Genomic DNA, 26,255 nt, shown 5'->3' with positions numbered 1-26,255 from the left:
TATTTTTAGTAGAGGTAGGGTTTCACCATGTTGACTGGGCTAGTCTTGAACTCCTGACCTCGTGGTCCACCCACCTCAGCCTCCCAAAGGTGGAGGAATTAATTAATCCAATTAATCCAATCCATTAATGTATGTTTTTTAACCTCCTCCATTTATGGTAATTTGTTATGCAGCACTACCTAATAACAAAACAAGACAGTTTACATTTAAACAGTTGGATTATGAACCTTAGGAATGAGTGATTCGAAGAATTGGAATTAATCCTCCCACGCCTGGGATTACAGGCGTGAGCCACCGCACCTGGCTGTAGATGTAAACATTCTAAGTAAATATTAACTAATGAAACTGAGTAGGTATCAAAATAATAATATACCTTGGCCAACCAGGGTTTATTCCAGGGATGTTTAAAAATCAAGAAATATATCAATTAATATATCAATAAATTAAAGAGGAATAGTATATGACTATAGCAACAGATAATAAAATGGCATTTAAAAAAAGAGTAACAGATGAGTGGGTAGTAGAAAAAAAAAGAAAAGAAAAAATGAGGCATTTCTAACATAGGAAGCTACTTACATACAACACAGATGATTCACCCACAACCAAAAAGAAACATTAGATTAATGTGAACTGCTGATGTAATTTCCATTAAATTGAAGGAAAAGACTCAAAGCCTGGTATCACTCCCAATATATGAGATAACTAAAGCTATTTCAATTAAAGAAATCTATATAAATATTAGAAAAGGCATTTTCATTTTAACTTGCAGATAATTTGACTGATATTTAGAAAACCAGAGTACAATAAAATTATGAATAAAAATAATAAGAATATTTGATAAGAGTGAAAACTGACTAAATTGACATTTAAATTGTTGGCATTGGGGATACTGAACACAAAAAACAGCATAAATCATCAGTTTGGAAAAAATGAAGACATCCTATAAAACAAACAAATAATTTGGATCCTGAATATGATTTTTTTTTTTTTTTTTTTTTTGAGACAGAGTCTCGCTCTGCCGCCCAGGCTGGAGTGCAGTGGCGTGATCTTGGCTCACTGCAAGCTCCGCCTCCCGAGTTCACGCCATTCTCCTGCCTCAGCCTCCCGAGTAGCTGGGACTACAGGCGCCCGCCACCTCGCCCGGCTAGTTTTTTTGTATTTTTTAGTAGAGACGGGGTTTCACCGTGTCAGCCAGGATGGTCTCGATCTCCTGACCTCGTGATCCGCCCGTCTCGGCCTCCCAAAGTGCTGGGATTACAGGCTTGAGCCACTGCGCCCGGCCAGAATATGATTTTTTAAAACACTTATTTATCAGTAGGAAAACAAATGAATAAGCAGGCAAAAAGCACAACTAGGAAAAATCATAATTAATAATTGTCAAGTAAAAATCTGTGGAAAACACTCAATTCACTAGCGATTAGAAAAATAAAAACTAAAACATATACCGGGAGAAGTATAGCACCCACTTCAGTTTTGACTGAGCTGTCAGATATTTCAAAACTGAAGAAGTTGGCTATATGCACCAATGCTGAAAATGTTTACAGCCTATGCCTCAGCAATTAGAGACTACTGTTCACATGTACACTAGAAAACAGAAGCAAAGCTCATTACTCTTTATATAATAGTGAAAATTGTAAGCAACTGCATAATTGTCAACTGCAAAAGCAAAAAAGATTTAAATACACTGAAGTATATTTATAGAAAGATTAGGCTGAAAGAGTTTTCATTTTGTAGAAAAATAGCAGCTCTACGTTCAGATAAAAGAAGCTAATTACAGGTCATGATGTGCGCTGTCATGGACTCATGGCTAATCACAGGAAATGTCTGAAAATTCCAACCCTAGAGTCACTCGCTTTGGATCTGGCAACTTTTCCCAAAGATGTTTACAGGTATTAGGAATGCGGGTTCCATGGTAACATTTTAAAATGTTCTTTATGCCACGGCTCATTATTCCTTTGTATGATTGATAATGAGCTTTTCATTGTTCCAAGACAGAGATTTAATATTCAGTACTTCATAAACTTGTTTAAGCAAAGAAGCCTTAATAAAAGTACCATCAAGTACTAATGGTGTTCCTGGTAGCATAATTTCAAAAATGTTGGGTAAAGGTATATCCTTACATTTAACATGCATATATAGTTAGCTGGAGGAATAGCAACCTATTGCAATGGCTTATTTTATTACAGAACTCATTATTCTGTCTTGTGTTAGATTTTATTGTAAAACTTAACTTTGTATGGGAAAAAAAGTGTTAACTATAAAACTGAGAATAAATGAATAGGATATTGGATTCCCTATATGCAAGAAATGGACATAGTTGCAGTCATAAAAAAGAACAAGCTCATGTCCTTTGCAGGGGCATGGCTGGAGCTGGAGGTCATTATCTTTAGCAAACTAATGCAGGAACAGAAAACCAAATACCACATGTTCTCACTTATAAGTGGGGCCTAATTGATGAGAACACATGGATGGATAGAGGGGAACAACGGACACTGCAGCCCATTGGAAGTTGGAGGGTGGGAGGAGGGAGAGGATCAGGCAAAATAACTAATGGGTACTAGGTTTAATACCTGGGTGATGAAATAATCTGTACAACCCCCATGACACAAGTTCACCTGTGTAACCTGCACATGTACCCCTGAGCTTAAAAGTTAAAAAAAAAAATGGACATAGAAATGTAAATTATAATGGATAATCACACTGACATAATGGATGGTGATTTGACAATGTGTAACTTGTGATTTTCTTTAATCATTCTTATTTAAAAGGTATTGATTCTTGATTCTTTCATTGGGTTGAATTCTAATTGTGCAAAAATGCACAAATTTCATTAAAACTAATATTCTTCGACGCTGGCACTTCCTTGAGATTGCCAGAAAATACAGTGGAAGGTATATCTAATGATTATTTTAGAGTGGTCATCTAGCTGGAAGTGCTTGAAAGTAGTTATCAACTGTAAGTAGCATCCTGATTTAGAAAATGGTAAAATGTGGGGAAAAAGGTGTTTTTCAGTATTGAAAAAATCAATTATGTGTGAAACAACCCTTCATAAAATCAAATAAATATTAGAAGAAGTAATAACTCTAGACCACAAGTTGGCACTCTCTTTCTTAAAGGGCCAACAGTAAAGGGCTAAACAGTAACTAATTTAGGCTTTGGGTCATATTTTACAACTACTCATACGTGCTACTGAAGTGGGAAAGAAATGAGTAAACAAATGAGTATTGCTGTGTCCCAATAAAATTTCATTTACAAAACCAGTGGTTGGTCCATAAGCAATTGATTGCTGACTTCTAATCTTGAAAGCACCAGAGTTAGATCAATAATTTTGTTATTCATCAAGATTTATAATTAAATCAGAATAGTTAAGTCCTGGATATTCTATGTCAGGGGTCCCCAACCCCCACGCCACTGACTGATATTGGAACCCAGTTAGGAACCCAGCTGCACTGAGCAGGAGCCAGTGAAGGAAGCTGAGCTCTGCCTCCCTGTCAGATCAGTAGTAGCATTAGATTCTTATAGGAGCGTGAGCCCTACTGTGAACTGAGCATGCAGGGGTTCTCGGCTGCTCACTCTTTGAGAATCTAATGATAAACGTAACGCGCTTGAATCATCTCACCCCCTCCCCCAGCCCGTGGAAAAACTGTCTGCCACGAAGCTGGTCCCTGGTGCCAAAACGGTTGGGGATCGCTGTTCTAGATTAATTATTTTTAATTTCATAGTTCTTTGGGTAGATCCTTAGTTCACTTGGTAATGTATATATATTTTCTATAATTAGTTTCTCAAGGGAAACTAATTTTGCTTTTGATTTTTAGGAGGTATTCTTACAGAGATTTGTTATACTCATCTAATCCATGCTTCAATGAGCTGGAAATTTTCATTAGAAATAATTTCCTTCTTTACGTCTTACCTGAGGATGTACCATAGTATAAGTGTTGCTTTTTATTTTTTTTGAGTCTTGCTATGTCACCCAGGTGAGAGTGCAGTGGGGCGATCTGCCTCCCCTCTCCCAGATTCAAGTGATCCTCCCACCTCAGCTTCCCCAGTAGCCACCACACCTGGCTAATTTTTTTTTTTTTTTGTATTTTTAGTAGGGATGGGGTTTCACCATATTGGCCAGCGTGGTCTCGAACTCTTGGCCTCAAGTGATCCAACTGTCTCAGGCTCCCAAAGTGCTGAGATTACAGGTGTGAACCACCATGCCCGGCCAAGTGCTGCTTTTAAAATGAAGAGGTTCCTTTCCTTTGATTACAAAAATATATATATTTTAGTTTAAAAAATCTCCAATATCATCTTAAGTCAATTTTGATAAATTACATTTTTCTAGGAAAATAGTCTCTCTAGATTTCTAAATATAGAGGAACAAACAAGTATTATTTTATAATTAAAATTTTTCTCCATATTTATAGATATGTCCCCTTTCTTATTAATGATGCTATAGTGTAATCCTTCTTATTTTTTTCTTCCTTCCTCCTCCTCCTCCTCCTCCTTCTTCTTTTTCTTCTTCTTCTTCCTCCTCCTCCTCCTTCTTCTTCTTCTTTTCTTCTTTTCTTTTTTTGAGACAGTCTCCCTCTGTCACCCAGGCTACAGTGCAGTGGCAGGATCTCAGCTCACTGAAACCTCTGCCTAGGGTGCTGAAGCAATTCTTGTGCCTCAGCAACCTGAGTGGCTGGGATTACAGGCGCCCGCCACCACACCCAGCTAATTTTTGTATTTTTAGTAAAGACGGCATTTCACCGTATTGACTAGGCTAGTCTCGAACTTCTGACCTCAAGTGAGTCCCTCACCTTGGCCTCCCAAAGTGCTGGGATTACAGGCATAGGCCACCATGCCAGGCCCAAGATTTAGTTTACATTCATTCCCAAAGTATTTTACTCTTTTAAAGATTTTATCACCTGGGTGCAGTGGCTCACACCTGTAATCTCAACACTTTGGGAGGCCAAGGTGGGAGGATCAGTTGAGCCCAGGAGTTCAAGACCAGTCTCTGTAATATAGTGAGAACCCCATCTGTACAAAAATTTTTTTTTCATTAGGTGGGCATATTGGTGCATGCCTGTGGTCTCAGCCAGTAGGGAGGCTGAGGTGGGAGGATCGCTTGAGTCCAGGAGCTTGAGGCTGCAGTGGCCATGATTATACCACTGCACTCCAGCCTGGGTGACAGAGCAAGACCCTCTCTAAGAAATATTTTTAATTACAATTTTTTTTAGAAAACAAAATATACACTTAGTGACTTGATACAAATGAATGACTTTTATAATCTACAGAAACCAAAAAATAGTAATAACAAAAACCCACAGCCATTCTTCTTATGTGAGTCTTTGGTGTCTCTGAGTTGTAAGAATTGTGAATTATGATTAATAACAAATATGCATGACAAGGACTCAATAAGGCATAGGCATTAATAATTTGCAATCCACACTTACTGGAGTAAGGTCTTTAAAGATGTACAAGAAAAAGAAGGAAAAAGAAAAGCCATTGAAAAACTGTGTTGGCCGCCGGGCACGGTGGCTCACGCCTGTAATCCCAGCACTTTGGGAGGCTGAGGTGGGCAGATCATGAGGTCAGGAGATCGAGACCATCCTGGTTAACAAGGTGAAACCTCGTCTCTACTAAAAATGCAAAAATTAGCCAGGCATGCTGGCGGGCGGCCTGAAGTCCCAACTACTCGTGCGGCTTAGGCAGGAGAATGGTGTGAACCTCAGAGGCAGAGCTTGCAGTGAGCCAAGATTGCGCCACTGCACTCCAGCCTGGGCAACAGAGCAAGATTCCATCTCAAAAAAAAAAAAAGAAAAGAAAAAAGAAAAGAAAAACTGCGTTGGCTATCAAAATGGTAAAGTTTACCTAAGCCATTAATCAGCACACACACACATACACACATGCAATGGATGTGTAAAATGGTCAACACAGTCTTCCATGAATGTATCCTCTTACTAATAGGTATGTGGGATAAGAGATGAGGTTCTATAGATCCTGGAATCAGGGATGGGGAATCTGTGAGGTCCCTGGGGTGACAGAGGAGGGTCTGTAGATTAGTGATGGGTGGTCTTTGGGATAGTGATGAGGTCCATGGAATCAACAATTGTGCGTATGTAGGGTCAGTGATGAGGGAATCTGGTGTGAGTGATGGGATGTGTGTGGGATCGATGAGAGGGTGTGGAATCAATCTGTGAGAGCCAGATTTGTGGGGTCATCTCTCAGGGTGAGGCATCCTGATCTGTGTGTCAGTGGTGGGTCAGGTCCCTGCCACTGGGTGTTCTGGGTCCCGCCAAGTGTACAGATTCCCTTTCCTGGTCCTGGCTGAAGAAGCCCTTCTCAAGGACTCCTCACGTGAAAGGTGGGTTGGTGGTGGTTTTTGGTTTTGCAGTGGGGGTGGGTTGGCTTTTTCTTTTGGGTTTGGTTTTGACTCTTAGAGCCCACAGACACATGCAGCTTGTAGGAAGAAATTTTTGTCCGGGCAGTCGCTAGGTCCTTTGGGCCAAGCCATCTAATGGGAGCGAAGCTGACCATTCCCTCAGCGCGTTTCAGACCTAGACGGTCGCTTTAAGGTGTCCACACGGTGGCGTGCAAGTGGGTTGTGGCTTTGAGTGGCAGGTGGGCGGGAAGAAACAACTAAGACAGACCCAGGAGCGCTCCTCAGGCTGGATCTGTCACAGCTGGAAGAAAAGCCTCCCTAACCCATCAGGCGCCAATGGGAGGTGCCTCGGCTGTGAGAGGCTGGCGGAGGCGGGACCCCCCAGACCCAGAGATTCCCGGCACAGAGCCTGTTACTGCCAGACCCTAGGGCGTTGCCGTGGGAACCAAGGGCCTTTCGGGTCAGATCAGAGCCTTTCTCAGACAATTCTTTCGGTAACGGGAGCTCCTGTCCAGCGCACGCATCTGTGAAGGTCTACTGTGCCGTCTGCCGCAGAGTCTTCTCTGGTCCGAGAGCCACTTGTTTCTTACATCCCTGCGCTAATCTCGCTGTCGCTCCTACCTACCCCAGGCATTTGCCGCATGCTGGTCCTCTGTTCCTGACAGGCCGGCCGTCCCTCCAGCTTCTGGGAGGACAGTTCAAATTATGGAGGAAGGGGCAGGTGCAGGGCAGCAGTGCCGAGGGGAGTAGAGGGGAGTTGCGGAAGCAGGGCCTCATTTTTGTTTGTAGCTCAGATTCCTAAGCCTGTGACTTTGAGAATCGGTGTCTTCCTTGCAAGATTTCAATCTGAGGCTGCTGGGGAGAGGGCAGGGTTGGAGCCAGATGGAAGCGTGGTGGGGAGAGGGGTGGGTGGGGGGAGAGTGGAGAATGTGTCAGGCGGTATCTTTATTCCTGGCACCTTACTTTGCCTGCTGGAGTTTCCCAGTCTGTTCCAGGCGCACTCTTTTGACCCTGAAGGTGCCTGAGGGGGAGATGTTGGTCGCCAGTGTGTGCTCCCCTGGACTGGACTGTAATTGGTCCCACAAACTTTTTTTTTTGAGGGAGTCTCACTCTGTCACCCAGGCTGGGGTGCGGTGGTGTGATCTCGGCTCACTGCAACCTCCGCCTCCCATGTTCAAGCCATTCTCCCGCCTCAGCCTCCCTAGTAGCTGGGACTACAGGCGTCTGCCACCACGCCCGGCTAATTTTTGTATTTTCAGTAGAGACGTGGTTTCACCATGTTGGTGAGGCTGGTCTTGAACTCCTGACCTCAGGTGATCCACCCACCTTGGTCTCTCAAAGTGCAGGGATGACAGGCAGGAGCCACCACGTCCCACCAATCCCACAAATTTAGGCATTATGATTCATTGCTACTTTTAGACTCACTTGTTTTTTACATTTGTTTTTTTCCCCCTTATTTATTTATTTCGAGACGGAGTGTCACTGTGTCACCCAGGCTGGAGTGCAGTGGCATGATCTTGGCTCACTGAAACCTTTGCCTCCCGGGTTCAAGCGGTTCTCCTGCCTCAGCCTTGTGAGTGGCTGGGATTACAGGTGCATACCATCACACCCAGCTAATTTTTGTATTTTCAGTAGAGACAGAGTTTCACCATGTTGCCAGGCTGGTCTTGAACTTCTGATCTCAAGTGATCTGCCCGCCTTGGCCTCCCAAAATGCTGGGATTACAGGCGTGAGCCACCACGCCCGGCTTTTTTTCTTTTTTTTGACACCGAGTCTCGCTCTGTCCCAGGCTGGAGTGCAGTGGCGTGATCTCGGCTCACTGCCACCTGCGACTCCCTGGTTCAAGCCATTCTCCTGCCTCAGCCTCCCTAGTAGCTGGGACTACAGGCACCCACCACCACGCCCAGGTAATTTTTATATTTTTAGTAGAGACAAGGTTTCACCATGTTGACCAGGATGGTCTTGATCTCTTGACCTCATCATCCCCTGGCCTCAGCTTCCCAAAGTGCTGGGATTGTAGGCATGAGCCACCACCCCGGCCTGGAACAGGCTTCTTAAACGTAACAAAGGGAAAAAATAGTTTTTAAAATTTAGAATCTTGATATGGTAATTATTTATCTTGGTAGTTATCTATAAACATCCCATATATCTGAATGGTTTAAAAAAAAAAAATGAGTTTAAAAAAAAACTTTTTTCTTCCCAGGCTGAAGTACAATGGTGCAATCTCAGCTCACTGTAACCTCCGCCTCCTAGGCTCAAGGGATTCTCCTGCCTCAGCCTCCCGAGTAGCTGGGACTACAGGCATGCGCCACCATGCCCAGCTATTTTTTTTTTTTTTTTGAGACAGAGTTTTGCTCCTGTTGCCCAGGCTGGAGAGCAATGGCACGATCTCAGCTCATCGCAACCTCTGCCTCCTGGGTTCAAGCTATTCTCCTGCCTCTGCCCCCCAACTAGCTAGGATTACAGGCATGTGCCACCACGCCTGTATAATTTTGTATTTTTAGTAGAGATGGGGTTGCTCCATGTTGGTCAGGCTGGTCTCAAACTCGCAACCTCAGGCGATCTGCCTGCCTCGGCCTCCCAAAGTGCTGGGATTACAGGCGTGAGCCACCATGCCTGGCAGCCTAATTTTTGTATGTTTAGTAGGCACAGGGTTTTTCCATGTTGCCCAGGTTGGTCTCGAACTCCTGACCTCAAGTGATCCTCCTGCTTCAGCCTCCCAAAGTGCTGGGATTACAGGCATGAGACACTGCACGCAGCTAAAAGAACCAAAAACTTTAGATAAGTGAATTTGGAGGAGAGATTTATAACAGATAAAATGGACAAGCAGGTAATAATTATAATTTACTGTCTCTCTGGCTTAATAAAATTATTAGTCAATACCCTAAGAAGAAAGGAACAAAATCTAAACTTCTCCATTCACAAATACAAATAGTCAACAAACGAAGTCAAAACCTAAGAACTTGTCAACCGCTTATTTCTTCTCTGAAATCGGCTTCTGAATATGTTGAACATGCATTGACATGGGATTAGGAAATTTTAAAAATATTTTTTAAAGTTTCGCTTTTTGGAATTTAAAATTAATCCAAATTATTTAATATTCAACATTTGCAATTTACCAATCAATATTCTATCATTTGATTTTTCACTCTTCAAATAATTCCTTGCTCAAGAGTTTAAAACATTTTTAAAATTAATAGATTCTGCACGCTGGGCAACATAGGGAGACCCTGTCTCTACAAAAAAATTTAAAACATTATTTTAAAAATATATAGAAAATATATATTTCTTTAAATATGTATTTTTAAGTATATAAAATATATTCTAAATTCTTATTTTTTTTTTTTGCTGGATAGTATGGTAAGCATATGTTTAGCCTGGCAGGAACTTGCAAAACTGCCTTCCACAGTGGCTGTACCATTTTGCATTCCCAGCAGCAATAGATCAGAGTTCCTGTCTCTCCATATCTTCACCAGCATTTGGTGTTGTTGGCATTTGGATTCAAGCCAGTCTAATAGATGTGTAATGGTATCTCATCGTTGATTTAATCTGAATTCCCTAGTGACATATGGTGTTGAACATCTTTTCAGATGCCTACGAAATGTGCCGGGCATGGTGGCACATACCTGTGGTCCCAGCTACTCAGGAGGCTGAGGTGGGAGGATTGATTGAGCCCTGGAGGTTGGGGCTGCAGTGAGCTGTGATTGCACCACTGCACTCCAGCCTGAGTGACAGCACGAGACCCTGTCTCCAAAAGATAAATAAATAATTGAGTTAATTTTTAGAACAGTTGTAGGTGTACAGAAAAACAGAGCAGAGGGCATATTGAGCTCTACTATCCCCTCTCACACCACAGTACACACACTTCCTCTATTATCATCTTGTTAGTGTGGTACATTTGTTATGCTTGATGAGTCAATATGGATATTATTAAGTTCATGGCTTATATTAAGCTTCACTCCTTGTGTTGTACCATTTATGGGCTTTGACAAATGCATAAGAACATATATCCACCATTAGAGGGTCACAGAGAAGTTTCATTGCCCTAAAAATCCTCTGTGTTCCACCTATTCATCCTTCCCTCTGCTCAAGCCTCTGACAACCTCTGAACTTTTATAATACCATCTGCCTAGTTTTGCCTTTTCTAGTATTGCATATAATTGGAACTATACACTATGTGGCCTTTTTGCATTAGCTTCTTTCATTTAGAAATACATGTTTAAGATTCCTCCATGTCTTTTCATGCCTTGGTAGTTCATTTCTTTTTATTCCTGAAAAATATTCCATTGTATGAATATTTCAGAGTTTATCCATTTCCCTATTGTAGGATATCTTGGTTACTTCCAATCTTTGTTGGTTATGTATAAGCTGCTATAAACATTCGTGTGGAGGATTTGAGTGGATATAAGTTTTCAACTCATTTGGGTATATACCAAAGAATGCAATCGTCAGATCATATGGTAAGCATATGTTTAGTTTTGCAGGAATTTGCAAAACTGCCTTCCACAGTGGCTGTACCATTTTGCATTCCCAGCGGCAATCAATGAGAGTTCCTGTTGCTCCATATCCTCACCAGCATTTGGTGGTGTCAGTGTTTGGATTTGAGCTAGTCTAATAGATGTGTAGTGGTGTCTCATCGTTGTTTTAATTTGAATTCCCTAGTGACATACTGAATGTGAATTTTTGAATTTTGAATTCCCTAGTGACACAGTGAATTCCCTAGTTAAGCATCTTTTCAGATGCTTATTTTTGCTACCTATATAGCAAAGGGCAGATACAGACAATGCACTGCAGGGAAAGAGCTTGCTATGATGATAGGAAGCTGCAGGCAGAGATGATCTCAGGGTTAACTGGGCATCAACTGTGCCTTCTCCTGTCACATAAAATGTGGTCTACCTGAGTTTTGACTGGAAACACAGAATAATATACCTGGTTGTCCATAAATATTTCTGACTGAGGCTTGAGGTTTATGTATGGTTTGGGTTGGGGTATAACAGGTAACGACTGTCAAGTATGTTGAGAGTCTACATTGAATGGATGGTGTCACTGGCTGCCCATGTCTTTCTCATTATGGACTTTCACTTTTCATTTGCCACATGAAAGGCCACTGAGATAGGCTACATGTGATTTTTCTCTTGAGGATCTCTATTACTGAGAAATTTCTGTATTCTGGGCTACACTAGGTTCATAATCTGACTATATCTATCATGTGTGTGTTTGTTCCTTCCCTAAAATGCTCAGTTCAGCTGCAGTTCTAGAGGTAAATACCACTATGTTTCCATTTTAGAGAGTTGAAGATCTGAGGTCTGGAGAGGTTAGTGTGTAGAAAGTTATGTTGAATAAGTGGCAAGGCCATGTGGCCAGGTCAGATAAGCTGCCTTCAGATTTTACTCTTGAACTTCTACTGGATAATGTCTTTTCATTATAGAAAAGAGGAGAGTGAACTTAGGTGTTTTGTTCAAAATCATCGACTGTAGGAGTTCTTTTAAGATATGATGAAAAGCAATAATTGTCTCATTTTACATTACCTGTAATTACTGCTCACCAGAAATTGATTATCGATGCAGCAACCTTTTACATTCCTCTCTGCTTTATTATGCATTGGCAGGCTTCACAGGAACTAAGAGGTCCAAGATTCAGAAATATCTTTAACTTGCAATGCTTGGTCACAGGTATCCATCTGAAAAACATTTTGCTCATTAGCCATAGGGGCACATATAGCAAACTACAGCCAGAGACACAAAATGTGGAAAGAAAAAAGGGCTATCAGAAGTCCTGTGTCTCCTTAAATTTTGTATTTCTATTCATATGCATCTACAATCATAAGGAAGTTGAGCAAATGGGAAATGCAAAGTCCTAATCAAAGCATACCCACATTTGAGTTATCTGCATTATTGCACATTTAAATTTATAATGCATACATACGATTCAATTCAATAGGTATAAAAATGTTAAGTAACATTTTCTCTCATGCATCCCCGTCATTCAGTAGCTCACTTTAGAGTCAACATTTTAATTCTGTTGGGCATCCTTTCATAATTTTGTTTTCTTTTTTTTTTTTTTTTTTTGAGACAGAGTCTTGCCCTATTGCCCAGGCTGGGGTGCAATGGCACGATCTCGGCTCACGAGGCACGACCACCGCCTCCTGGGTTCAAGCAATTCTCCTGCCTCAGTCTTCTGAATAGCTGGGGTTACAGGTGTGAGCCACCATGCCTGGCTAATGTTTTGTATCTTTTTGTAAAGATGTTTTGTATCTTTAGTAAAGATGAGGTTTCACCATGTTGGCCAGGCTGGTCTCAAACACCTGACCTTGTGATCTGCCCGCCTCGGCCTCTCAAAGTGCTGAGATTATAGGCATGAGTCACCACACCTGGCCTCCTTTTCTTTTTTGATAAGGTCTCACTATGTTGCCCAGGCTGTTCTTGAACTCCTGGGCTCAAGCAATCCTCATCCCTCAGCCTCCCAAAGTGCTGGGATTACAGGCATGAGCCACCACATCTGGTCAAAATTTTTTCTTTTTTTAAGTATTTTATTGTGTATATTTAAGATACACAACATTATGTTATAGGATACATATACATAGTATAAAGTGAAACTAATTAACATCTCTATCATCTCACAGATACCCACATTTTTTGCGTGTGGCAAGGGAAGCTAAAATCTACTCATTTAGCATGAATCATGGCCTTATTATGTATTTTTATATGCCTAAAGTATAGTCTGATTTTGCCTGGTTTTCCTCTTACATAATTGGAGTAATAGTCTGTATCCTGCTGTATCTGGCTTCTATTATTCAATATTAAGTATTTAATATTCACATCTAGCATCGGTTCTGCATTCTATTAAAACAGTACACCAGCTAGGTGTGGTGGCTCATGCCTGTAATCCCAGCACTTTGGGAGGCTGAGGCGGGCGGATCATGAGGTCAGGAGATCGAGACCATCCTGGCTAAAGTGGTGAAACACCATCTCTACTAAAAATACAAAAAATTAGCTGGACCTGTAGTCCCAGCTACTTGGGAGGCTGAGGCAGGAGAATCGCTTGAACCCAGGAGGCGGAGGCTGCAGCAAGCCAAGATTGCACCACTGCACTCCAGCCTGGGCAACAGAGTGAGACTCCGTCTCAAAGCAAACAAAGAAACAAAAAACCAAAAATTAGTCAGGAGTGATGGTGCACACCTTTAATCCCAGCTACTCGGGAGGCTGAGGCAGGAGAATCACTTGAACCTGGGAGGTGGAGGTTGCAGTGAGCTGAGATCGCGCCACTGCACTCCAGCCTGGGCAACAGAGTGAGACTCAGTCTCAAAAAACAAACAAACAAACAAACAAACAAAGAGTACACCAGTTTGTATCCCTTCATGGTTGGTGGACATGTGGGTTGTGTTCATTTTTGTAAGTTATAAATGATGCTGTTGTATTTTTGTATTTCTATTTGGTTACCATTAGTGTGTATTTATGTATGGTATAAAGCAAGAGGTAAAACCATAGGTTACAGGGTAAACGTATCTTCAGCTTTACTAGGTATTATTGGTTTCATCCCAAAGTTAACACACCAACTGACAGTCTTACAATGTCTCATAATTCCCAAATCTTTGCATTCTTGCTGACACTTAATTTTGTCAAAATTTTACTTTGAGTTTTCTGGTGGGTATGTGTCAATGATTGTGATATTAATTTACTGGGCCTTTTCTTCTCTGTAACAGGCCCTGTCAAGATATATGTGTGGTATGGCAGGGGGAGGAGCCCCTAGAGGTAGCAGGGGCTCTGGAATCCTTCATCATCCTATGTGAAAAAGTTTGTGGCAGTGATTTTTTTTTTTTGAGACAGAGTTTCACTCTTGTTGCCCGGGCTGGAGTGCAATGGCACCATCTCAGCTCACTGCAACCTCCGCCTCCCAGGTTCAAGCGATTCTCCTGCCTCAGCCTCCGAAGTAGCTGGGATTACAGGTGTGTGCCACCACACCCAGCTAATTTTTTGTATTTAGTAGAGATGGGGTTTCACCATGTTCGTCAGGCTGGTCTTAAACTCCTGACCTCAGGTCATCCACCTGCCCCAGCCTCCCAAAGTGCTGGGATTACAGGTGTGTGCCACGGTGCCGATATTTCCTGTGTACAGTGGTGTAGCCACGGTGCAAAGCCACTTCCTAATGATTCTGTGATCTAAATATTGTATCTTCTTGCTTCCCTTTGAGATGTGTTCATTCCTCCATACAATTAAACAATCTCAATTACTCTTGAGGGAGCATAAAATCCTCACTGTCTAATCACGGGTCCTTCCAAATTATTTGTTGGCTTGTGTTTAAAATATGAAAAAGATAATGTAGATTTTGTTTTCTTCTTACTGCTTAACCTGAACAAAATGTCATAGATACCTCCTGACCTGTTGCTAAACCAAGGAGAGTCACTTGAATAATGAACAAGACTGGAGGGAAACCACATTGGTAATTTATCATTACACTATCATCACATACATGGAACTCATCAATGATGCTTATGAAAAAATGGAGTCATTTGTGGAAAAGTGTAAAGAGAATATAGGTGATGTCTCAACTGAAGACAAAAAGCTACAGTAAATAATTACAAAAAGAGTCTTAAGATGTGAACACAAATTCAGAGATTCAGGAGCCACAAAGGGCTAAGTTAAGGGCAAAAAAGAGTTATGAATATTTTCTTAATTATGGAGAGCAGGATGAATTTTTAAAAGGGCAAGTAATTGCGAGTCTGATATATCTGATGATAATTTGTATTTCTAATGTTGTAAATGGTTGTGAATTTATAGTCACCATTCCCATTTCCTTTAGACTAGTGACCAAGAGTTTGATAACAGAAACACACTGGATCAGTATTGTTATCTATGTCTGTTCATCATACTGTGTGTTAAGTCGATCCATTTTTGTCTTGTATTTGTTTTCATTTCATTTTATTTTAGTTTCTTTGGGACAGGGTCTCACTCTGTCGCCCAGGCTGGAAGTGCAGTGGCAGGATCACAGCTCACTGCAGCCTCCACTTCCCTGGGCTCAGGTGATCCTCCTGCCTCAGCCTCCCAAGTAGTGGGGACTACAGGCATATGCTACCCCGCCTGGCTAATTTTTGTATTTTGTAGAGACAGTGTTTTGATGTGTTGCTCAGGCTGGTCTCAAACTCCTGGACTCAAGCGATCTGCCTGTCTTGGCCTCCCAAAGTACTGGGATGACAGGCATGCAACACAGCCCCTGGCCTGTTTTAATTTTATTAATTGGCTGATTCATTCAGACACATAATTATCAAGTTAAATCTCACTATTTCCTTAGCATTTCACGTCAATTTAGCTTAGAAAATCTATTCCTAACTCGATATTTTAAAACATATACAATTAGCCAGGTGCGGTGGCACAGGCCTGTAATCCCAGCTACTTGGGAGGCTGAGGCAGGAGAAGCACTCAAACCCGGGAGACAGAGGTTGCAGTGAGCCGAGATCGCACGACTGCACTCCAGCCTGGTCAACAGAGCGAGACTCCATCTCAAAAAAAAGCCAAAAACATTTTCTCCAGATCATTTTTACATTTAATTATTCAGTCTGTTTTGACTATGCCTTAAAGAATTAAGTAAATATAACTTCACTTCTACCCACTAATTAGTCAATGTACCTAACACAATTTATTGAATAAACCAGTCCATTCCCAACAGCATCAAAAGTAAGTACATTTCCCAATGTATATTAATACAGCCATTATGGAAAATAATATGGCGATTCATCAGAAACTAAAAATAGAATTACTCTATGTTCCAGCAATCCCACCTGTGGGTGTATAGCTAAAGGAATTGAAATCAGCATGCTGAAGAGAGAACTGCACTACCATATTCACTGCAGCATTATTCTGCATTGGATATGGAAGCAACCTAGGTGTCCAGCATGTTATAAATGGATGAAGAGAATGTTACATATTATATATATAATGTCATATACATATATATGTATATATAAAGGAATACTATTCACTTTTTAAAAAGAGGAAAATTGGCCGGGCACAGTGGCTCACACCTGTAAACACAGCACTTTGAGAGGCCAAGGTGAGTGGATCACCTGAGGTCAGGAGTTCGAGACCAGCCAGATCAACATGGTGAAACCCTGTCTCTACTGAAAATACAAAAATTAGCCGATGTAGGGGCGCATGCCTATAATCCCAGATACTTGGGAGGCTGAGACACAAGAATTGCTTGGACTGGGCAGGCAGAGGTTGCAGTGAGCTGAGACTGTGCCACTGCATTCCAGCCCGGGCGACAAGAGTGAAACTCCGTCTCAAGATGGAGTTTTTAAAAAACAAATAAAAGATAGATTTTTAGAAAATAAATAAAAAATAAAAATAAAACGAGGAAAATTCTGTCATCTGTGACAACATGGATAAACCAAGAGGACATTATGCTAAGTGAGAGAAGCCAGGAACAGAAAGACAAATACAAATATCACATAAGTGGTATTTGTGGAATCTAAAAAAGTCTAACTCTTAAGAGGCAGAGAATAGTGTTTACCAGAGACTGAAAAATGGGGGAAAGGGAGATATTAATTAAAGGAGTACAAAATTTCAGTTAGTTAGCAGGAACAAACTTTAGTAATCTATTGCACAGAATAGCAACTACATAAATAATGTGTTGTATGTTTCAAAATTGCTCAAAGAGTAGATTTTAAATGTTTTCACCACAAAAAAGTGAGGTGACAGATTTAATTAGCTTGACTTAATCATTTCACATTGTAAACATAGATCAAAACAGCATATTGTACTCTATCAGTATATAAAACATAAAATTAATATTTGTCCATTCTTTAAAAGTTACTTTTCTCATACCTTATAACAAGGCTGGACCTCCTCAGGGGACACAGAGCAGAGTCCCCGCCCTCGGGAGCTCATACCCGATCCCCCACGCTCGCCCTCGCGGCCACACCTTGAACCCCCTCCCCGACCGGCTCTACACTCAACCAGCCCGAGGCTTCCGGCAGCTCCGAGTTCGGATTCCCCTTCTCAGCCTTCTGTGGTCACTGAAACCCTCAGGACTCCGAGGACAAGTCGAACATGGCTTCGCCTCAGCTATCTTCGCCAGCGCAGTAAGTCTCTGTGTCTGCGCACTCCGGGTAGAGGGAAGATTAAACCCTCCGGGAGCCAGCGTCCGACGGTGCCTGCAATCTAACCGGGATTTGGGGTTCCGAGACACTTTTCCCACAAGCCACCGCCGTCATGGATCTTTAGGCTTAAACTACATTTCCCAGAGGGCAACGGGAACACCCAATCTATGGCTTCCTTTCCGTTTTCGCGTGGTTCTTTTGCAAGGTGAGTTGAACTCATTTCAGGATGGGCACAGGGTACTCGCAGGCAGAGCTCTGGGCAATCAAGTTACACTGGAGCCCAACCTAAACCGGCCGGGGTGGTGGAGGAAGCGCTTAAACCGTGGAAGCCTGTAGTTGGATGACCAGTTGTTATCGGAATCTCAGGCCCGTGGGTGCATGAACAGCGGAGGAGGGTATTTGAGTGCGCACGTGAGAGAATGTTGTATATGTCAGATGGAGAATGTTTGAGAGTGTGTGAGAGAGAAACTGTGCGTGTGAGAGGCTGTGATGTGCCTCCTTGACGGTGGGTGCGGTTGTGAGGCTGTGACAGGTGAGTGAGTGGCTGTGCTTGCGTGACGGGGATGTGAGGTGCTTGTCCTTTTCATGTACGTTGATTGCGGTGGCACTGCGGTGTCACTTTGAGTCGTGGCTGTAGGTTCCTGGATGCGTCTTCTCCCCTCTCTCCTCACAGCTGCTTGCGGCTGACACACACACAAAAAATGTCTGCAAGAGGGAAATTGGATACTGAACTCTAAATGAAGTTTTCCAGCAAGAAGGCATTGACTTGCTGTGAGATTGGAAACGCCTGGGAGGTTATTTCTTTGTGAACTCTGAGAGCGAGCTACTTGTCTCAGAACCTCGTCTTTCCCAGAGCTCTGACCCCAGGAACCTGCTGTGAACTCATACCCAGATTCCAGCCTCCCTCCTACCTCCATGTGTTAAAGTGTGTGAACAGGGAAGGTGTGGAGGGTATTGTGTTACGAGGCATTCCGTGCTTCAAGGAAGGACCTGGTAACTCATGATTCTTTTCCCCCTCCTTGGTCCTGCTATTACTCAAAAGGACTCTGATGAGGAGGAAAAAAATTCTTTCACGTCTAAAAATCAATGTTTAGGCTAGTTAGCTTTTTTCTTTCCTAAGATTACTGGTTTTAGGGCATGCTTCCCTTTGTCTGAAATGTGTCTGAATGTCCTAATACCAATCTGCTTTTTTCCCAGTAGATTTTGGGAGCCATTGAGCTGAATCTCATTAACGTTCTTATATTCTGCCGAGTGTGGTGGCTCATGCCTGTAATCGCAGCATTTTGGGAGGCCAAGGCGGGCGGATCACTTGAGGTCAGGAATTCGAGACCAGGCTGGCCAACATGACGAAACCCCATCACTACTAAAAATACAAAAATTAGTCTGGCATGATGGTGCACGGTTGTAATCCCAGCTACTCGGGAGGCTGAGGAAGGAGAGCCCAGGAGGCGGAGGTTGCAGTGAGCCGACATCTTGCCACTGCACTCCAGCCTGGGCTACAGAGCAAGACTCTCAAAAAAAAAAAAAAAAAAATCTCATATTCATTTAGCATATCATTCAGATTCTTCCATGTATTCTCATATGGTAAAGAGAACCTAAAAATTCAGTTTAGCATCAAGGACAGCAATCTTCCTCTCTTTACGATTATTGTTGCTGTTACTGATGTAGTTTGAGACAAAGGGGTGACTTATTCTTTTAAGGTTGTAAGAGTATAATGCTTTTCATTTAGCATATTTATATTGTTGAGGCCTAACTTTCTAACATGCGGTTTCACTGTCAGCCAAGATTTTCTCATTGATAGTCTGAGTAAGAAAAGGAAATGATTAAGAAAATAGAATGGAGCTGGGTGTGGTGGCCACTCCTGTAATCCCAGCACTTTGGGAGGCAGAGGAGGGCAGATCACTTGAGGTCAAGAGTTGGAAACCAGCCTGACCAACATGGTAAACCCCGTCTCTACTAAAAATACAAAAATTAGCCAGGCATGGTGGAGGTGCATGCCTGTAATCCCAGCTACTCAGCAGGCTGAGGCAGGAGAATCATTTGAACCTGGGAGGTGGAGGTTGCAGTGAGCCGACACTGAACCACTGCACTCCTCGTTCTGGTGACAGAGTGAGACTCCATCTCAATTGAAAAGAAAAAAAAAAAGAAAAGAAACGAAATAGAATGGGAGCTGGGTGCCATGGCTCATACCTGGAATCCCAGCATTTTGGGAGGCTACGGTAGGAGTATCACTTGATTCAGGAATTTGAGACCAGCCTAGGCAACTAAGTAAAACCCTGTCTCTACAAAAACATCAAAAAATTAGCTGGGAGTGATGGTGCACACCTGTAGTCCCAACCACGTGGCAGGCTGAGGCAAGAGGATCCGGTGATCACGCCCAGGAGATTGAGACTGTAGTGAGCTGTGATTGTACCACTGCACTGTAGCCTGGGTGACAGAGCAAGACTCTGTCTCAACCAAGAAAGAAAGAAAGAGAGAAAGAGAGAGAGAGAGAGAGAGAGAAAGAAAGAAGGAAAGAAAGAAAGGAAAGAAAGAAAGAAAAAGAGAAAGAGAGGGGAAAGAAAGAAAGAAAAGAAAAAGAAAAGAGAAAGGGAGAGAAGGAGAGAGAGAAAGAAAAAAGAAAGAGAAAGAAAGGAGAAACAAGAAGAAAGGAAGGGAGAGAAAGAAAGGGGAAGAAAGAGGAAGAAAGAAAGAAAAGGAAGGAAGGAAGGAAGAAAATAAATCGAATAGGAATGCTGGGCAGTGTTAATGTCCTGCTTCTGGTTTGTGACTATTTTAATATGAGTCTAATCTGCATATATATCTCTTTGTTTTTTATAGCAACAGGTTCTCTGTTGCACAGGCTGGAGTGAGGTGGCACATCATGGCTCACACATTTTTCTTTGACTATACCAGTTGCATAAGATCAAGCATAGAGTAAAAAAGAGTTAGATTTACCTAAGGTTGTGATACAATGAGCCCTTTGTTTCTGTGGGTTCCACATCTATGGATTCAACCAACCACAGACTGAAAGTGTAATTAGGCTTACCTATGATGGTTGTGTCTGTTCTGAACATGTACAGACTTTTTTCCTTGTCATTATTCCCTAAACAACACAGGATAACAACTACTTATATACCATTTATATTTTTTAAGGTATTATAGGTAGTCTAGAGATTATTTAAAGTACAGACACTCCTCAACTTCTGCTGGGGTTGCATCTAGATAAACTCCTAACTCCATTGGAAATCCAGGAACATACTGCATGAGTATAACTTTAACACCGTCCTAAAGTCTAAAAATTGTAAGTTAAACCATTGTAAGTCTGGGACCATCTGTATACAGGAAGATGCATGTAGGTTATATGCAAATACTATACTTTTTTTTTTTGAAACGGAGTCTCGCTCTCGCTGTGTCACTCAGGCTGGAGTGCAGTGGCGCAGTCTTGGCTCACTGCAACCTCTGCCTCCCAGGTTCAAGCAATTCTCCTGCCTCAGCCTCCTGAGTAGCTGGGATTACAGATGCGCGCCACCACACCCAGCTAATTTTTGTGTTTTCAGTAGAGACAGGGTTTCACCATGTTGGTCAGGCTGGTCTCAAACTCCTGACCTCAAGTGATCAGCCTGCCTCGGCCTCCCAAAGTGCTGGGATTACAGTCATGAGCCACCACACCCGGTGAATACTATACCATTTTATATAAGGGACTTTTGTATCCATGGATTTTTGGTATCCATGGGAGTCCTGGAACCAGTCCCCCTCAGATACTGAGAGACAACTGTATTTCAGCAAAAATGAAGCAGAGAAGTTCATGGAGGTGAGGATGTAAGCAAAAGAGTGGTTATAATGTGGGATTATGCTGTATAGGCGTATGTTGGTGATATTGTGGGTTTGGTTCCAGACCACAGAGGTAAAGGCAAGTATCAAAATAAAACTTTGGGAGCCTGAAGCGGGCGGATCACGAGGTCAAGAGATCGATACCATCCTGGCCAACATGGTGAAACCCCGTGTCTACTAAAAATACAAAAATTAGCTGGACATGGTGGCGGGCGCCTGTAGTCCCAGCTACTTGGGAGGCTGAGGCAGGAGAATAGCTTGAACCTGGGTGGTGGAGGTTGCAGTGAGCTGAGATCGTGCCACTGCACTCCAGCCTGGTGACAAAGCGAGACTCGTCTCAAAAAAAAACATAAAAAATAAAAAAAATAAGATGAGCCTGTTTGGTCTTGCAGTGCATATAAAAGTTATGTTTAAAGTAGTCAATTAAGTGGGCAACGACATTATATCTAAAAAATCTACATACCTACGTTGGGAGGCAGAGACAGACAGATCACCTGAGGCTAGGAGTTCAAGACCATCCTGGCTAACATGGTGAAACCCCGTCTCTACTAAAAATACAAAAATTACCCAGGCATGGTGGTACATGCCTATAATCCCAACTACTCGGGAGGCTGAGACTGAGCCATGAAAATTGCTTGAACCTGGGAGGTGGAGGCTCCGGTGAGCTGAGATCGCACCACTGTACTCCAGCCTGGGCAACAGAGTGAGAGCTTGTCTCAAAAAAAAAAAAAAAAAAAAAGTGCAACAATGAAGTTTCCTGCATGGATTGACTCTTCCTTTCACAAAATATTTTTCTGTAGCATGCAATGTTGTTTGGTAGCATTTTACCCACAGTAGAACATCTTTCAAAGTTGGAGGCAATCTTCTCAAACCCTGTCGCTGCTTTATCAACTAAGTTAATGTAATATCCAAAATCTTTTGTTGTCATTTCAACAATGTTCAAAGAATCTCCACCGTGAGTAGATTACCATCTCCAGAAATCACTTTTTTTTGCTCAACTATAAGAAGCAACTCCTCATCAGTTCACATATGCTCACCCTCAGGCTCCACTTCTAATTCTCTTGCTATTTCCACCCCATCTGGAGTTCCTTCCTCTGTTGAAGTTTTGAAGCCCTCAAAGTCTTCAAAAAAAAAAGTGAGGGTTGGAATCAACTTCTTCTAAACTCCTGTTAATGTTGACATTTTGACCTCCTCCCATGAATCGCAAATAGTCTTAATGGCATGTAGAGTGGTGAGTTCTTTCCACAAGGTTTTCTATGTACTTTGCCTACATCCATCAGAGGAATCATGATGTATGGCAGCTATAGCCTTATGAAGTGGATTTCTTAAATAATAGACTGAAAATCAAACTTACTGCTTGATCCATGGGCTGCAGAATGGTGGTTGTATTAATAGGCATGAAAAGAACATCAGTGTCCTTGTATATCTCCATCACAGCTCTTGGATGACTTGTGCATTGTCAATGACCAATAATATTAAAAAAGGTATCTTTTTTTCTGAGTAGTAGTAGTGACATGGAAGAAGATGCCATCTGGGACTTTTCATAGCTAGAGAGGAGAAGTCATGGCCATTAAAGAAGGCTGTTTTATCTACATTGAAAAATCTGTTTAGTGTAGCTACCTTTGTCAGTTATGTTAGCTAGATCTTCTGGATGACTTAGAACAGCTGCTACATCAGCTCTTGTTGCTTCACCTTGCACTTTTTTTTTTTGAGACAGAGTCTCGCTCTGTTGCCCAGGCTGCTGGAGTACAATGACGCGATCTGGGCTCACTGCAACCTTCGCCTCCTGGGTTTAAGCAATTCTCCTGCTTCAGCCTCCCGAGTAGTTGGGATTGCATGTACCTGCCACCACACCAGACTAATTTTTGTATTTTTAGTAGAGATGGGGTTTCACCATGTTGGCCAGACTGGACCTTGGACTTTTATGTTATGGAGATGCCGTCTTTCCTTAAACCTCATGAACCATCCTCCACTAGTCTCAAACTTCTCTTCCACAGTGTCCTCACCTCTCTCAGACTTCACAGAATTGAAGAGAGCTTAGGGCCTTTCTCTGGATTTGGCTTTGGCTTAAGGGAATGATGTGGCTGGTTTGATATTCTATCCAGACCATAACATGTTTTTCATATCAGCAATAAGGCTACTTTATTTTCTTATTCATGTATTCAGTGGAGTAGCACTTTTAATTTGCTTTAAGAACTTTTCCTTTGCATTCACAACTTGGCTACCTGTTTAATTCTAGAGGCCTAGCTTTTGGCCTGTGTTGGCTTTGGACAGAGGACTGATTTAATTTTTTTAAAAATCCAATCATTTAATCAGCAATTTCCATCATCAGCCTTCCCCGAGGGCCAGTGCACCTACCCTACCTCTCCCTACACACAGGCCAGAAACACCAGTCCTTAGCTGACTGTGGGCCTGCACAGTACATTGCCAGCAGGAAATCTCTGAAGTCTTCCAAAAGCCAGTCATTGGAGAGTGGATTGAAAATGCAATGGGAGCAGTTTGAATGTGGGGCTTCCACTGTCACAAAGTTTTCTCTTGAAGACCACATTTTTCAGAGGCTACTGGAGCTAAAATAATCTTGATGTCTCGGGTTTTCCTATGTCCGCATGGTTATTGGGGGCCACATAGTAAGATAGTCATGTCAAAGGGAGAAACCAACACAAGGTAATTTTGGACCTAGATCGATGCCAGACATGAACCTGCAGGGAGAGCAGAGGTTGGGATTTCAGAGCTGCACTAGAGAAGGCCCAGGGCATAGACAGGGTGTTGGTCTTGGCCTCTCATCTGTGCGAGCCTGAGAGGAGAGGGATTGTGTGACTGAGGGTGACCGAGGGTGGAAGTGAGTGTGCAGTATGCATGTCAGTGAGCGCGTGTAACAGGGTAGGGTAGGTGTCCACAACAACCTATGCGGTTGTGACACTGTGAGTGGTGTGTGAATGTGCTCCTGTGACTAGAAAGCCTGGCTTTTATGTGAGTGTGGGTTGTTGGGCTCTGTGTGTGTCACTGAGTTGGTTACCTGCTGGTTCCTCTACCCTCTTAACTTACAGCCATTTGTAGCTTAAAGAAATGGCCCGGCCGGGCGCGGTGGCTCAAGCCTGTAATCCCAGCACTTTGGGAGGCCGAGACGGGCGGATCACTAGGTCAGGAGATCGAGACCATCCTGGCGAACACGGTGAAACCCCGTCTCTACTAAAAAATACAAAAAACTAGCCGGGCGAGGCGGCGGGCGCCTGTAGTCCCAGCTACTCGGGAGGCTGAGGCAGGAGAATGGCGTAAACCCGGGGGGCGGAGCTTGCAGTGAGCTGAGATCCGGCCACTGCACTCCAGCCTGGGCGACAGAGCCAGACTCCGTCTCAAAAAAAAAAAAAAAAAAAAGAAATGGCCCTATCAAAGTCAGATAAAATATTAAGAGAAATCTCTAAAATAAAACATTTTATTTGGGAAAAACAGGATTGCAATTTGGGTGTAAACCTCTGAAGGTTTGCTGCAAGTCAGCTGACAAAAGGCAGATTAATAGGAGAAAAGAAAGACAAATTTATTAACGTGCATGTTAATAACATGCATGACATTCTGGAGGCCCAGACTTGGAACCAGTGTCTGAAGGGTGAGCCAGTCTTGTGGGACTAAGCCCTCAACCTGAGGGATCTGATCCTATCTCCAGGTAGATAGTGTCTGAATTGTATTGGAGGACACCCAGCTGGTTGTCCATTACAGAATTGATTGCTAACTTGGTGTGTGTGGAAAAACCTCCACGTTTGCTTACGGAAGTCTTCTGTGTTGAGTGTTGTGTAATTGCAGAGGAAAAATCATTTGTGTTTTTTTTCCCACTCAGAGGGCTTTATTAGAAAGAGAAATGTTACCTATTGTTTTGACACAAAACTCATTGGCACTAGTGAAGTTTCGGGGAGCTGGCAATTTCTGGTGAGTGAGGGCGGTAGGTAAAACTAGTCTTAGCATTAGGGCAATTATTTGAGCAACTACTAGGTAAAACTGGTCTTAAGGTTCTAGCAGTCATTTTAATAGCTGATTTGCACGATAATCCCTGGGCAGGTGCTTGCACTATGAATGCTGTGCTTTTCATCTCCCTAGACTCTGAACTGTGATTTAATTGGGTATGACAATTAAATGACTGTGATTAAATTGGGTATGACAATCCAGTTCATATCATCAATTCTCACAGCCCCAAGAGAGAAGTCACATTTTGAGCTCTAGCATGAAGGTTCCCAGAAATAAAGTACTCATATGAGCTTGGGACGGAAATTTTTAGAGCTGCAGGTACCTCTTAAGCCAAGTTCCTGGGAAGACATCATGGGAAGGCTCCTGGAGTTACACACCCTGGTGGAAGCTCCTCCCTTGGGGCTGTGCAGGGGCAGTATAAGTCTCAGAACCACACCATTCCTACAGCTTTGACCCCAGGAACTGTGAACTCTGTTACAGATTTCAGCCCTCCTCCTATATCCTGTTTTTTTATGTGTTTGTTTGTTTTTGAGATAAAATCTCACTCTGTCACCCAGGGTGTAGTACAGTAGTGCAGTCATGGCCCACTGCAGCCTCAACTTCATCAACTTCATGAACTCAGGTGTTCCTCCTATCTCAGCCTCCCAAGTAGCTGGGACTATAGGTGTGCCACCACATCCAGCTAATTTTTGTGTTTTTTGTAGAGAACGGGTCTTGTTATATTGCCTAGGCTGGTCTTGAACTCCTGGGCTCAAGTGATCCTCCTGCCTTGACCTCCTGAAGTGCTGGGATTACAAGCATGAGTCACCACACCTGGCCTATATCTTGGTTTTGTATGTGACCAACGTTTGGTTGTGATCCAGTTTTCCTCTGCTCCTGCCATTCTCCAAAAGAAACCCAAGAAGGAGGAAAGAACTGTTGCACTACAAAAATAATGAAGGTTAAGAAATATTGTTGATGGCTAAAAAGCAATATTCATGTTGGTTTCTTTCCTTTTGGTTCACAAAAATTTTTATTTTGATGTAAGAACATTGGATT

General features: G+C 42.6%; 1 protein-coding gene and 1 long non-coding RNA gene across 10 annotated transcripts in view; one reads left to right on the top strand and one right to left on the bottom strand.

Annotated features, from left to right (window-relative positions):
* LOC102134030 (uncharacterized) overlaps positions 1 to 17,534 on the bottom strand; it is a 30,601-nt gene extending 13,067 nt beyond the window's left edge. The window contains exons 1-3 of one of the 6 annotated variants that reach the window (XR_010583341.1): positions 17,173 to 17,534; positions 9,979 to 12,032; positions 6,380 to 9,111 (exon numbers count right to left, since the gene is read on the bottom strand). This is a non-coding gene — a long non-coding RNA (uncharacterized lncRNA). Of the gene's footprint in view, positions 1 to 6,379; positions 12,033 to 17,172 lie in introns of those variants that run through there. The other 5 variants (XR_010583340.1, XR_001487208.3, XR_012427547.1 and 2 more) reach the window with 5 other exon arrangements.
* Positions 17,535 to 17,589: 55 nt separating this feature from the next.
* Positions 17,590 to 26,255, top strand: part of ZNF573 (zinc finger protein 573) — a 58,232-nt gene continuing 49,566 nt past the window's right edge. For all 4 annotated transcript variants that reach the window (XM_015441730.3, XM_074023391.1, XM_005589048.4 and 1 more), the window contains exon 1: positions 17,590 to 17,652. The gene's annotated coding sequence lies outside the window, so the exon portion shown is untranslated. The remainder of the gene's footprint in view (positions 17,653 to 26,255) is intronic.

This window comes from Macaca fascicularis, chromosome 19 (assembly GCF_037993035.2).
Source record: "Macaca fascicularis isolate 582-1 chromosome 19, T2T-MFA8v1.1".
Lineage (NCBI taxonomy): Eukaryota > Metazoa > Chordata > Mammalia > Primates > Cercopithecidae > Macaca > Macaca fascicularis.
The sequence above is the reverse complement of the archived record's forward strand: the minus strand, read 5'-3'. Positions and strand labels throughout refer to the sequence as shown.